We start from the raw sequence: 15,356 nt of genomic DNA, 5'->3' as shown, positions 1-15,356 counted from the left end.
TGAGTTTGGACTTTCTGGAGAAAAATATCCTAATCTATTTCATTTTTTCTAAAACATCCTGACAGATAAGTAAGAATATAAATTTTACCTTTTAGGAAACTTGTCATATTCACATGCAATGCAAATTTCTTTTAAAATAATTATTTTTAAATTTATTATTGTTATTGTTTTGATTGACAAATCATAATTATAAACATTTGTTTTGATACATTTACTCAATGTTGTATGATTAAGTCAAGCAATTAATATCTATCACCTGTTTACCTATCATTTTTTAAGTGAAGACATCTGAAATTTATGCCTAGCTATTTTAAAATGTACAATACATTATTTTATTGACTATAGTCACTCTGCTGTATGATGAATCTCAGAACCTGATTCTTCTATAGGTACTCGGATTCTTCTTTGTACTTGGATTAACAACTCTTCATTCTTCCCTCCCCTCCCACTTCCAGCTTCTGATAACCATAAATCTATTCGAATCTTCTTTGAGTTCCACTTTATTAGATTCCATATATAGGTGAAATTATGCAGTATAACTTTCTGTGCCTGGTTTTTAAACTTAGTATAATATTTTCCACATTCATCTGTATTTTAAATGACAGGATTCTCTCTTCAAGAGACAATGGTATTCTGTTTTGTGTATACACCAACATTCTCTTTATCCATTCATTCACTGATGAGCAGGAGGTTGTTTCTGTTGATTTTTTGTGCATAGTGCTGTAATGAAATGCTGAGAGCTCTTTGACATATTTCAGTTCCTTTGGATATATATCCAAAGGTAGAATTATTGGATTCTACGGTGGCTTTAGTTTTTTGAGAAAGCTCCATGTATATAACATTTTCCATAACAGCTCTACTGATTTACATTCCCACAACAATGTGGGAGTTCCCTTTTGTCTAAATCATCTTCAATCCTTATCTTTTTTTTTTTTTTTGGTACTAGGGATTGAACCCAGGGTACTTAACCACCAAGCCACATCTCCAGTCCTGTTTTAATATTATATTTAGAGACAGGGTCTCACTGAGTTGCTGAGTGCCTGCCTAATCTGCTGAGACTGGCTTTGAACTCATGATCCTCCTGCCTCAGCCTCCGGAGTTGCTGGGATTACAGGCAAGTGTTAGGTAAGACACCTCACTGCAGTTCTAATTTGTGTTTTCCCCATAACTAGTGATGCTGAACATTTTTGCATGTAATTATTGGCCATTTATTCTTTGGAGGAATATTTGCCCAAGTCCTTTATCCGTTTTCTAATTGAGCTGTTTTTGTGCTATTGGGTTGTTTGAATTCCTTACATGTTTTAGATATTAACTCTTTATCGGATATAAGGTTTTAAAGTATTTTCTCTCATTCTGTGGATTGTCTCTTCACTTTATTGTTTCCTTTGCTATGCAGAAGTTTTTTGGTTTGATGTAATCCCATTTTTCCATTTTGCAATACAAATTTCTTAATTGCGTACAGTTAATCAGCTTCAGCATCCTCACATGGACGGGACGTTTACTATCTGCCGGGTACTCTTTTCATGAGGATTTGTCCTCCTGCATTAAAATTACTGTTTTATCAATGATTTAGAATTAATTTAGTTGCTTTCAGTTGGCACTTTTTAATGATTAGAAGAAGAAAACATCTCACCAATGAACTTGAATTTATCAGCACAGAATGTTATTCTGTTATCCTCTAAGTCAGCTAAACTTGAGCCTTCTGAAATAGGTACACCAGAAAAATGAACTGAGTTTATAATCCCTGTAAACTATGATATTTTAAAGGAGTATATTATTTTGAATGTAAAAAAGAAATATACAATCTAAGGCTTATTTTTATATTCTCCAAATTAATATCTAGTGTAGAAATCCCAAAAATGCTTCCCATAGTATAATGGTAAAATAATGCTTGTGGTGAACTAATTGGGGAGAAAAACTGTAGCAAGAAACATGACATTGAATTGCTGTCACTGAAGGTATTTTCCGTAGAGACTAGGATACATGGAAGTGTATGGCACCAATCAAATAAACTGAAAATATATGCTGTTGTTCCAAAGGAAATGAAAGAGAGTATTTGAATTCTACCCAGTGGGGGAGCCAAATCAATAGGGTTTTCTGGGTAGAATGATCTACAGCTTCATTAATGATCTGTTATCTGAAAAACAAATACAACAAACACACTGGAGAATTCAGAAGTGTGAAAAAGACCTGAATAAAATCATTTTTTTTATTGGAAAAGCCATTTCCTAGTGTTAGGACATTTTATTATACACCTATTTTTTCAACTAGTAACTCCTATATAAAATTTATTTAACAGTGTGGTAGGTTTTCACGGAAAACGAACAGAAGAAATAAGGTACTGCTGTGACTAGAAGAGGAACAAAATGGGTTTAAGTTTCAGTGTATTTTGAAAAAATATTTCAAGTCTTTCATAGAATATATGGTTTTTTACTCAGCCTCAAAATAAATATGTCTGAATGAAATACATACTGACATTGTCTAATTAAAATATTAATGTCTTTTTGACATAGTAATGCTATCATGAAAGCCAAAATTCAAGACCTAGGAATGTCTATAAAAGCTCTTTTGGCAAGTTGGAGATATGATTTAACTCTAGCTTTGTGACTCACTCCCTGCAAAACCATTAGGAAGGCATAGATTTGAGTCTGGCTGACTTAAAGGCAAACAATTCATCTGTACCTCTTGTTTGCTATTAGAAGAAAAAGCTTCCCTGCAAAATCCACCTAGATCCTAATCCCTCCAAAGACAAATAAATCCAATCTCTATGTTGTTCCTTTTGTCCCAGGTATACTGTTTCCACCATGTCTCATTCTGAAAAGCTTTAGAGTTCAAAGACACATTCTGGCATTGTTTCCTAGGTGCAGAGACACAACTCTTTTAACTAATTAAATTCTCAGAAGCAACAAAATAGGTTAATGTCAGTAAAAGAAAATAACATGTTATGGCTTCTACAGAGTTGCCACACATGAGTAATAGGGGAAAACTTTAAAAATGTCTGTTGTACTCCTGTCGAGCTCTGATGTTCAGTAGGTTGGGTATTAAATGTGTTTTTGACCTTAAGATATTTTCTACTTATGGTGGGTATATCTGGTCGAAAACCCCATCATAAGTTGAGGAGGATCTGCGTATGTCTAGGGTTCAGTCATCAGTAGTTTTAGGTATCCCCTGAGGGTCTTGGAACATATCCCCTGAGGATAAGGGAACTTCTGTACAGTAAAGACATATTTCCTTGGATTGCCACAGAACTCTAACTGGTGTTACAACTCTTACTAAAAGACAGAAAAGGAAGACTAGAAATTAAAATGAAGGCCAGGTACATTTAAAGTTATGTACCAAATAGTGTTGTGTTTCGTTTTTGTTGTTGTTAATGTTGTTTTGTTTTTAGCCATAATGCAAGAAAAAAACCAAAATGCATTAAATGCTTTACAGTAGTTTCCCTCATGGTTTTATCCCAGTTTGGGGGCCTTGCTCCACTACACTTAAACATCTTTCATTTCTGTAAGAATCCATTCTTCAATTCCATCCCACTCCTTATTTACACAGGTCACTATGGATCAGGAAATCTACGAATTCCATGGTTTGCTATTAGTATACTAATTAGAGCACAGGTTTGGGGACTGGAGTGGGCAAATTTAAATCTTGAGACTCTGCAAACTCATTTTTAACTTCATGTAGTACACACTGCGCTTCAATTCCTCACAAAGAGATACTTAGAGTTCCTGTTACATAAATGGAGTCCTCATGTTGTCTAAGGAGGTAATAGATTTAGAGAAATCCGTCTCACTCTAAGTCTATGATAGGATCTTTAGTCATTGTTGAGGATTATAATGGTTATTGAAGTAGACTCATTCCTCAATTGAAAAAAGATTGAAAATAATACTTGTGTTCCTAGAAGTCCTTCACTTTCTTGGCCCCGTTTTTTTCAGTGCATACTGGGACTGCCTGCTTTTCCTCTCCCATTGTATTATTAACCCCCATGTGAGTCAGGGAAAGTGGTTAGCAATCACCAGATGGGAATGTTTTGGCAACCTTTTGAAGCATTCTGAATGTTCATCCCAGCAAGACCCTGAGCCTCCAGACATTTTGCAGGACACTTCTTTTGCACTTTTCCATTTCTCATAATGATTTTCTTCTTTCCAGGGAAAAAAGACATCCTTGACTTTACCTGTGCTACTTTTTTGTCCTGTAATGAACAATCTTTAGCTACAATCAGCACTAGGTCTTCATCTAACCCAGGGGATTTGGGCAAAGAGATTATATGAGAGTGAAAATGACCCACTAATGGGGAAAAGCAAGGTCAATATGTGATCCTGTCATTTTTGTAGAAAATGTGGGAGTATGTTGCGGTTTTACTATGCTTTATTTAACAACTATTGTTGTTAAATAAAAATTTTAATTGGGAAAGAAATAGTTTCTCTGTTCCCCACTTTACTTTTTATACTTTATCAATGGTGAATATTGACTCATGTCAGTTCATAGGATTATAAGGTACATGTTATATAGGATGAATGTATAATAAATCCCACTGACTCTTTATATTCCTGAAATAGACTTAAACAAAAGAAATAAAAATGGTGAATGTGATAGAGTTCTTGTTGGAAACCAAGGGCACACTTAACCAGGATAATAGAAAGTAATTTAATAAAATGTCTACTTATAAAGGTGTCAAGAGAATTAAGATAACCAACAAAGAAGAAACATTTGATTTTTTGTTACTATTTTTTTTATAACTAATCTAAAATCTATATGAGATCATAAGTATTAAGACATTTATTCCTCCTTGAAACAATTTAATTAAAGTAACAATCTAATCTCAAACATTCGTAGCTATTTCCCCTTTTGTGTTCCCAATGAACTTCATACTCAGCTCTGACACTTATGACATTCCCAACTTGTCCCACTACATAGCAATCCCCTCCAAAGTGATTAGCCAATACTAACCACAGTTGTTCTCCCTTCCTAACCTTTCATTTCTCAGACACAAAACAGAACAAAAGGTTAAAAAAATCTAGGAAATAAATACTCACACTTTGTAATTACACAAAGGAGAAAAAAAATTAAGGAGTAGGGAAAGGAACCAAAATCTATGAAGTTTTTTTTTATTAGATAACTATGATAGATGTTTGGCAAATTTTCTTTCTCTTATAATTCTGGTTTTTCACTCTACACTACTTGATGAACCCTCTAAAGTCTGAGCAGTAGCTGTAGTGAGCAATTGCATTGCTGCAAAATAGCAACATATATTCTTACTAAGATTAAGTTTCTCCTATAAAGTAGACAACAAAATCAGTTGGAATCATAGACTACACTAGAATATTCACTTCCCTTTCTTAAGATAAGGCTTGGTACTGAGCACGTCCTTCCAGGAACTGAGAACTCAGTTCTATTTGAAAGTAAATTTAGAAAGAAATTTATAATTAGTTGATGTGGCAGACAGGGGACTACTTTTCCTTTTAATGATCATTAAAATTCAGTTGAGGATTTTTTTTTCTCTCCTAAGAATTCAACTCTCATGCTGAGCAGCCCTATCAAAATTTGCTGTGTATGTTGCTATCAGGTTGTTTCTAATAATACATTTACATTACAGGAAACTGAAAACATTAAACATTTACAGAATGAGGAGGAATAAGCAAGAGAGACTGTCAGAATAACTTGAGTTCAACCAAAAGATGAAGGAATAGTGCAGTGGATGTTTTCTACTCTTTCAGTTTGAAAAAATATCAGAAGTAGCACTTGGGCTTTTCAAAGTAGTATTCTTAATTATGCTGCTTAGAAAATGTTCCTATTTCTGCTATAAGTTACAGGAAGAAATGAATCCCAATGATTCTTTAAACAAAAAAAATGCTAATAGGCAAGCTATGATGTATTTCTATCTTCAAAGAAAACTGTAAGAGTGAAATGCTTTGCCTGGATTTTGCAAAATCTACTTGCAAAATCTATTTGCAAAATCTAATTTGCAAAGTAAATTTATTCATTTTAGGGAAGTTGCTTGAAATGACTGATTTTCTATTGCTTTCTCTAATTTCATTCTCATTCAATTTATCCGAGAATTTGGGGGAAAATAAACTATTCCACACCAATTAATCTTCCAGGTAATTACAGAAAAACTGTTTATTTTGGATTCACTGAAAAAATTATAACTTTATTAAAAACTTTCTATAGTTGAATAAAAGTTGCAAAAGAGGGCATCCTTGTCTTCATCTAGTTCTCAGAGAGAATGCTTTCAATTTTTCTCCATTTAGAATGATTTGGGGTTTAGCATAGATAACTTTTATAATGTTGAAGTAGGTTTCTACTATTCCTAGTTTTTCCTAGTGTTTTGAGCATGAAGGGGTGGTGTATTGTGTTAAAAGCACTTTCTGCATCTATTGAGATAATCATATGATTCTTACCTTTAAGCCTACTGATGAGATGAATTACATTTATATCTTGGCCCAACCTTGTATCCCTGGGATGGACCACACTTGATCGTTGTGCACTATCTTTTTAATATATCTTTGTATGCAATGTGCCAGAATTTTATTAAGAATTTTTGCATCTATGTTCATTAAGGATATTAGTCTGAAGTTTTCTTTCCTTGATGTGTCTTTGTCTGGTTTTGGTATCAGGGTGATACTAGCTTCACAGAATGAGTTTGAAATGATCCTCCTCTCCTTTTTTTTTTCTATCTCATGGAATAATTTGAGAAGTGTTGGTGTTAATTCTTCTTTGAGGGTCTTGTAGAACTCTGCTGAGAATCTGTTTGGTCCTGAGCTTTTCTTCATTGGTAGGCTTTTGATGGTATCTTCTATTTCATTGTTTGAAATTGATCTGTTTAAATGGTGTATATCCTCCTGAATCAGTTTGGAAAGGTCATATGTCTCTAGAAATTTGTTGACGTCTTCAACATTTTCTCTTTTGGAGTACAAATTTTCAAAACAGTTTCTGATTATCTTCTGTATTTTAGTAGTGTCTATCATATTTCTTTTTCCATCACAAATTTTAGTAATTTGAATTTTCTCTCTTATTATCTTCATTAGCATAGCTAAGGATTTATCAATTTTATTTTTTTTCAAAGGACCAACTTTTTGTATTGTCAATTTTTTGAATTATTTCCTTGTTTCAATTTCATTGATTTAATTATTTTCTGTTCTACTGCTTTTGGTGTTGATTTATTCTTCTTTATCTAGGGCTTTGAGATGTAATGTTAGGTTGTTTATTTGTTAACTTTCTATTCTGTTAAGGAAAGAGCTAAACACAATGAACTTTCCTCTTAGCACTGTCTTCATAGTGTCTTAGAGATTTTGATATGTTGTATTGCTATTCTCATTTACCTCAATTTTTTATTTCATCCCTGATTTCTTCTGCTATGCATTGGACATTAATTAGTGTGCTATTTAGTCTCCAGGTGTTAAAGTGGCTTCTATTTTTTTATTTTATCATTGATTTTTAATTTCATTTCATTATGATCTGACAGAATGCAGAATATTATCTCTATTTTTTAGTATTTGCTATGAGTTGCTTGTGGCATAAGATATGGTTTATTTTAGAGAAGGATACATGTGCTTCTGAGAAGAAAGTGTATTCATTCATTGAAGGATAAAATATTCTATATATGTCTGTTAAGTCTAAATTGTTGAACAAATAGAAGAAAGAAATTCAAGGGATACAAATAGAAAAAGAAGAAATCAAACTATCACTATTTGCTAATGACATGATCCTATATTTAGAAGATCCAAAAAAATTCTACCAGAAAACTTCTATAACAATAAATGAATTCAGCAAATAACAGGTTATAAAATTAACACCCACAAATCAAATGCATTCTTATACATCAGTGATAAATCCACTGAAAGAGAAGTTAGGAAAACTACTCATTCACAATAGCTTTAAAAATATATAAAATATTTGGGACTAACTCTAACAAAAGAGGTGAAAGGCTTCATCAAGAAAACTACAGAATAATAAAGAAAGAAATAGAAAAAGACCTTAGAAGATAGAAAGCTCTCTCATGATCCTGGAGAGGCAGAACTAACATTGTCAAAATAGCCATACTAACAAAAGCATAATGTAGATTTAATGTAGTCCCTATTAAAATCCCAGTGACAGACCACCCACACCAGCCCTTGCAGGACCCATGCTCTCAGTAGGCCCGGTTCACTCCTCCCCCAGTGGGGCAGACACCCGCCAGAGTACCTAGTCTCTGGCACAGGACTGCCCCTTCCAACCAGCAGACTATCCCCCCCCCCTGCCAAACACAGCAGGAAGTCAAGCCCTGTGCTCCAGATCCACCCAACTCCCAGGCGCACAGCAGGATTTGTCCGCCCCTCTCCCAGCAGGACAAATACCCACCAGGGCCTAGCCTCTGGTGCAGGACCACCCCTTCCCACCAGCAGACTACCAGGGAGGTCAAACACAGCAGGAGGTCAAGCCCTGTGGACACCCATCAGAAACTAGCCTCTGGCAAGGACCACCTCTTACCAGCAGACCACCAAGTGAGGTCAAGCCCAGCCGCCCAGATCCAATCACACCAACTTGCACAGAACCCAGATCCAGGATGCAGTAGCATTCATTGAGGGACTCCAACAGGGTCCAGAAGCCCAACATCAAGGTGAGGTTCAGACAATCTGTACAGGTACTATAAGAATATAGGGAAGAAATTGTAATATCTCAGATCCTCCCTAAAAGAAAGGAAGACACATAGACAACATAAAAAAAGCTAGGGAGGAAAGTGCCCCAAACAAACCAGGACACTACAATAACAGAACCCATGGACAGCAAAGTTGATGAACTGTCAGAGAAGGAGTTCAGAAGGTTTATAATTAAAATGATCTGTGAAGTAAAGAATGACCTAAATGAGCAAATACAGACAAAAATTGATCACTCCAACAATGAGATAAGAGAGCAAATACAGGTAGCACAAGATTGCTTCAAGAGAGAGATAGAGACTGAAAAAAAAAACAGTCAGAAATCCTTGAAATGAAGGATACAATAAATTAAATAAAAAACTCAATAGAAAGCACAACAAACAGACTAGATCACTTGGAAGAAAGAACATCAGATAACGAAGACAAAGTTTACAATCTGGAAAATAAAGTTGACCACACAGTGAAGAAAGTTAGAAACCAAGAACAGAGCATCCAAGAATTATGAGACAGCATCAAAAGACCAGATCTAAGAATTATTGGGATAGAGGAAGGCACAGAGTTTTAGACCAAAGGAATGCACAGTCTCTTCAATGAGATAATATCAGAAAATTTCCCAAGCATGAAGAACAAATTGAAAAACCAAATACAAGAGGCTTACAGGAAGCCACATTTACAAAATTACAACAGATCTACAACATAGAAAAAGACATCCACAGACTGAATGTTAAGGGTTGGGAAAAATCATACTACTCACATGGACTATGGAAGAAGCAGAGGTTTCCATCCTCATATAAAACTAAAGTCAATCAAAAATAATAAAGAAGGACACTACATACTGCTCAAGGGAACCGTACACCAACAAGACTTAATTATAAATGTATATGCACTAAACAATGGAGTGTCTATGTTCATCAAACAAACTCTTCTGAAGTTCAAGAGTCAAATAGACCACAACACAATAATTTTGGGTGCCTTTAACACACCTCTTTCATCACTAGATAGATCTTCCAAACGAAAGCTGAACAACGAAACTATAGAACTCAATAATACAATCAATAACTTAGACTTAACTGACATATATAGAATATTTCATCCTTCAACAAGACAATACACTTTCTTCTCAGTAGCACATGGACCTTTTCTAAAATAGACCATATACTATACCAGAAAGCAACTCTTAGCAAATATAAAAAGTAGAGATACTACCCTGCACTCTATCAAATCATAATGTAAGGATATGAAATTAGAAATCAATGATAAAATAAGAAATAAAATCCACTCCAACACCTGGAGACTAAATAATATGCTATTGAATGAACATAAGGTTGCAGAAGACATCAATGAGGAGATTAAAAAATTTTTAGAGGTGAATGAGAACACAGATACAACATATAAAAATCTCTGGGACACTATGAAGGCAATTTTAAGAGAAAAGTTTATTGCATGGAGTTCATTCCTTCAAAGAAGAAAAAGTCAACAAATAAATGACTTAACATTACATCTCAAAGCCCTAGAAAAAGAAGAACAAATAAACATCAAAAGCAGCAGCAGAAGACAGGAAATAATTAAAATCAGAGCTGAAGTCAATGAAATTGAAACAAAAGAAACAATTTAAAAAACTGACAGAACAAAAAGTTGGTTTTTGAAAAAATAAATAAAATTGACAGACCCTTAGCCATGTTAATGAAGAGAAGGAGAGAGAAAATTCAAATTGCTAAATATGTGATGGAAAAGGAAATATCACAACAGATACTACAGAAATACAGAAGATAATTAGAAATTATTTTGAAAACCTGTATTTCAATAAAATAGAGAATACCAAAGGCATCAGCAAATTTCTAGAGTCATATAATTTGCCCAAATTGAATCAGGATGATGTACACAATTTAAACAGATCAATTCCAAGTGATAAAACAGCAGATGCCATCAAAAGTCTACCAACCAAGAAAAGTCCAGGACCCGACAGAAACACAGCCAAGTTCTACAAGATCTTTAAAGTATCTAATACTAATACTCTCCAATTATTTCAGGAAATAGAAAAAGAGGCAGCACTTCCAAACTCATTCTCTGAGGCCAATATCACTCTGATTCCAAAACCAGGCAAAGACACATCAAAAAAGAAAACTTCAGACCAATATCTCTAATGAACATAGATGCAAAAATTCTCAATAAAATTCTGGCAAATCAAATACAAAAACATATCAAAAAGATGGTGCACCACGGTCAAGTGGGATTCATCCCAGGGATGCAAGGTAGTTTCAACATATGGAAATCAATAAATGTAATTCATCACATCAATAGACTTATAGATAAGAATCATATGATCATCTCAATAGACGCAGAAAAAGGATTTGACAAAATACAGCATCTCTTTATGTTCAAAACACTAGAAAAATTAGGGATAACAGGAACATATCTCAACATCATAAAGGCTATCTACACTAAGCCCCAGGCCAACATCATTCTAAATGGAGAAAGATTGAAGGCATTTCCTCTAAAAACTGGAACAAGACAGGGATGCCCTCTTTCACCACTTCTATTCAACATAGTTCTTGACACACTGGCCAGAGAAATTAGATGAAAGAAATTAAAGGGATACGCATAGGAAAAGAAGAACTCAAACTGGAACTATTTGCTGATGATATGATTCTCTACCTGGAAGACCCTAAAAGTTCCACCAGAAAAATTCTAGAATTAGTAAATGAATTCAGAAAAGTAGCATGATATAAAATCAACACCCATAAATCAAAGGCATTTCTGTATATCAGTAACAAATCCTCAGAAAGGAAAATGAGGTAATCTACCCCAATTTCAATAGGCTCAAAAAAAAAATACTTGGGAATCAACTTAACAAAAGAGGTGAAAAATCTATATAATCAAAATTACAGAACCCTAAAGACAGAAATCAAAGAAGACCTTAGAAGATGGAAAAATCTACCTTGCTCTTGTATAGGCAGAATTAATATTATCAAAATGACCATAGCTCCAAAAGCACTATATAAATTTAATGCAATTCCAATCAAAATTCCAATGACATTCCTCATAGAAACAAAAAAAGCAATCATGAAATTCATCTGGAAAAATAAGAGAATCAGAATAGCTAAAGCAATCCTTAGCAGGAAGAGTGAAGCAGGTGGCATCATTACACCAGACCTTAAACTATACTACAGAGCAATAGTAACAAAAACAGCATGGTATTGCACCAAAACAGGCTGGTAAACCAATGGTACAGAATAGAGGACATAGAGACTAATCCACAAAATTACAGTTATCTCATATTAGACAAAGGTGCCAAAAACATGCACTGGAGAAAAGATAGCCTCTTCAACAAATGGTGCTGGGAAAACTGGAAATCTATATGCAACAAAATGAAATTAAACCCCTATATCTCACCATGCACAAAACTCAACTCAAAATGGATCAAGGACTTAGGAATACAACCCAGAGGACCTGCATCTAATAGAAGAAAAAATAGACCCTAATCTCCATCATGTGGCATTAGGCCCTAACTTCCTTAATAAGATTTCTGTGGCACAAGAATTAAAATCAAGAATCAATAAATGGGATGGACTCAAACTAAAAAGTTTCTTCTCAGCAAAAGAAACAATCTGTGAGATGAATAGAGAGCCTACATCTTGGGAGAAATCTTTACCTCTCACACATCAGATAGAGTACTAATCTCTAGGGTATATAAAGAACTCAAAAAGCTAAACACCAAAAACAAAACAAAACAAAACAAAAACAAATAACCCGATCAACAAATGGGCCAAAGACCTGAACAAATATACTTCTCAGAAGATGATATATAATCAATCAACAAATATATGAAAAAATCTTCATCATCGCTAGCAATTAGAGAAATGCAAATCAAAACCACTCTAAGATTTCATCTCATTCCAGTCACAATGGCAGTTATTATGAAGACAAACAACAGTAAGTGTTGGTGAGGATGTGGGGGGAAAGGTACACTCATACACTGTTGGTGGGTGCAAATTGGTGCGGCCAATATGGAAAGCAGTATGGAGATTTCTTGGAAAATTGGGAATGGAACCACCATTTGACCTAGCTATCCCTCTCCTCAGTCTATACCCAAAGGACTTAAAAACAGCATACTACAGGGACACAGTCACATCAATGTTTATAGCAGCACAATTCACAATAGCTAAACTATGGAGCCAACCTAGATGCCCTTCAATAGATGAATGGATAAAAAAAATGTGGCATATATACACAATGGAATGTTACTCACCAATAAAAGAGAATAAAATCATGGCATTTGCAGGTAATGGATGGAGTCAGAAAGATAATGCTAAGTGAAGTTAGTCAATCCCAAAAAAAACAAATGCCAAATGTTTTCTTTGATATAAGGAGGCTGATTCATAGTGGAGTAGGGAGAGGGAGCATGGGAGGAATAGAGGAACTCTAGATAGGGCAGAGGGGTTTGAGAGGAAGGGAGGGGACATGGGGTTATTAATGATGGTGGAATGTGATGATCATTATTATCCAAAGTACAGGTATGAAGACATGAATTGGTGTGCATATACTTTGTATATAACCAGAGATATGGAAAGTTGTGCTCTATATGTTTAATTAGAATTGTAATGCATTCCACTATCATATATAAATAATAAAAACTGAATAAGTAAATAAATGAAATCCCAATGACATAGAAATACAAAAGGCAATCATAATATTCATTTGGAAAAATAAGAGACCCAGAATAGCCAAAGCCATCCTTAGGAAGAAAAGTGAGACAGGAGGCATCACAATACCATACCTTAAACTATACAACAGAGCCATAGTAACAAAAATAGTACAGCATTGGCACCAAAACAGACACATAGATCAATGGCACAGAATAGAAGACACAGAGAGAAATCCTCATAAATATAATTATCTCATATTAGACAAAGGCACCAAAAACATATATTGGAGAAAAGATAGCCTTTTCAACAAATGGTGCTGGGAAAACTTGAAATCCATATGTAGCAAAATGAAATTAAATACCTATTTCTTACCCTACATAAAACTCAATGCAAAGTGGATCAAGGACTTAGACACTAGAACAGAAACCCTGTGCCTAGTAGAAGAATAAGTAGGCCCAAATATTCACCATGTCAGCTTAGGAACTGACTTTCTTAATAAGACTCCTAAAACAAAAGAAATAAAATCAAGAATCAATAAATGGGAATGATTCAAACTAAAAAGCTTTTTCCTAGCAAAGGAAACAATAAAGAACATGAAGAGAGAGCTACAAAATGGGAGACAATATTTACCACCTGCACGTCAAATAGAGCCTTAATCTCCAGGATATATAAAGAACTCAAAAACTTAACACATACACACACACACACACAAAAAAAAAAAAAAAACTCCACAGATCATCCAATCAATAAATGGACAAAGGAACTGAACAGACACTTCACAGAAGAAGAAATACAATTGTTCAACAAATATATGAAAAGTGTTCAACATCTCTAGCAATTAGAGAAATGCAAATCAAAATTACACTGAGATTTCGTTTTACTCCAGTCAGAATGGCAATTATCAAGAATACACAAGAATAAATATTGGTGAGAATTCCTGGTGAGACTGCAAATTGGTGCAACCAGTATGGGAAGCATTATGGAGATTCCTCAGAAAAGTAGGAATGGAACCACCATTTGACCCAGTTATCCCACTCCTTGGTTTATAACCAAAAGACTTAAAATCAGCATATTATAATGATGGAGCCACATAATGTTAATAGCAGCTCAAGTCACAATAGCTAAACTATGGAGCCAACCTAGATGCCCTCCAACAGATGAATGCATAAAGAAAATGTGATATGTATATATATATATATATTCATATTCTCAGCCTTAAAGAAGAATGAAATTATGGCATTTGCCTGGTAAATGGATGGAGCTGGAGAATATTATGCTAAGTGAAATAGGATAATCCCAAAGAACCAAAGGGTGAATGTTTTTTTCTGATATGCATATGCTAATTCATAATAAGGTAAGTGGGGGATGAATAGAGGTACTTTGGACAGAAGGGAGTAAAGGGAGGGGAGCGGGTATAAAGGTAGGAAGGATAGGGTAATGAATCAAACATTATTATCCTATATGTAAATAAGATTACATGACTGGTGTAACTCTACATCATGTACAACCAGAAGAATGAGAAGTTATACTCCATTTATGTATGATGTGTCAAAATGCATTCTGTGGAACCAAACTAGATGCCCTATGTTGTATGACTAATTAGAACAAATAAATAAAACAAAACAACAACAAAAAACAACCTACCATATGGATCAAGTTCATCATTTTACCCTGAACCTCTTGGCTCTACTGGCCTATGAGACAAGGATGTCTTATTCCCCCTGTATCCTGGTGCTTAGTTTTATAAATGGTACTGTTTGCTCTGTCTACAATCCCTCCCTTCAATGTGTTTATAGATTGAGAAGGGACTCAACACATCTTAGTAAATCAATGACTAATAATAAATAACACAGAGTCCTCTTGCCTCTACTATATGACCAGGAGTTATTTTGGGGTGTCCCCAGGGGAATTTTCTATGTACTTAGAAGGAGAGCTGTAGCCTTCTTTTAAAACTTGTAGAAAACAGGTACACTTAGCATATGCCAGACCTGTTGCAAGCACCTATGTACCAATTCAATTGTCCTCACCATTGTAGGATGAGATCTCCATAACAAAATAGGCAGGGAAAAATTTCTCCCTA

The sequence above is a fragment of the Marmota monax genome, unplaced genomic scaffold (genome assembly GCF_021218885.2).
Source record: "Marmota monax isolate L192 unplaced genomic scaffold, Marmota_monax_Labrador192_F-V1.1 WCK01_AAM20220418_F8-fsc00120, whole genome shotgun sequence".
NCBI classification, from domain to species: domain Eukaryota; kingdom Metazoa; phylum Chordata; class Mammalia; order Rodentia; family Sciuridae; genus Marmota; species Marmota monax.
This window is presented reverse-complemented; position numbering follows the sequence as displayed.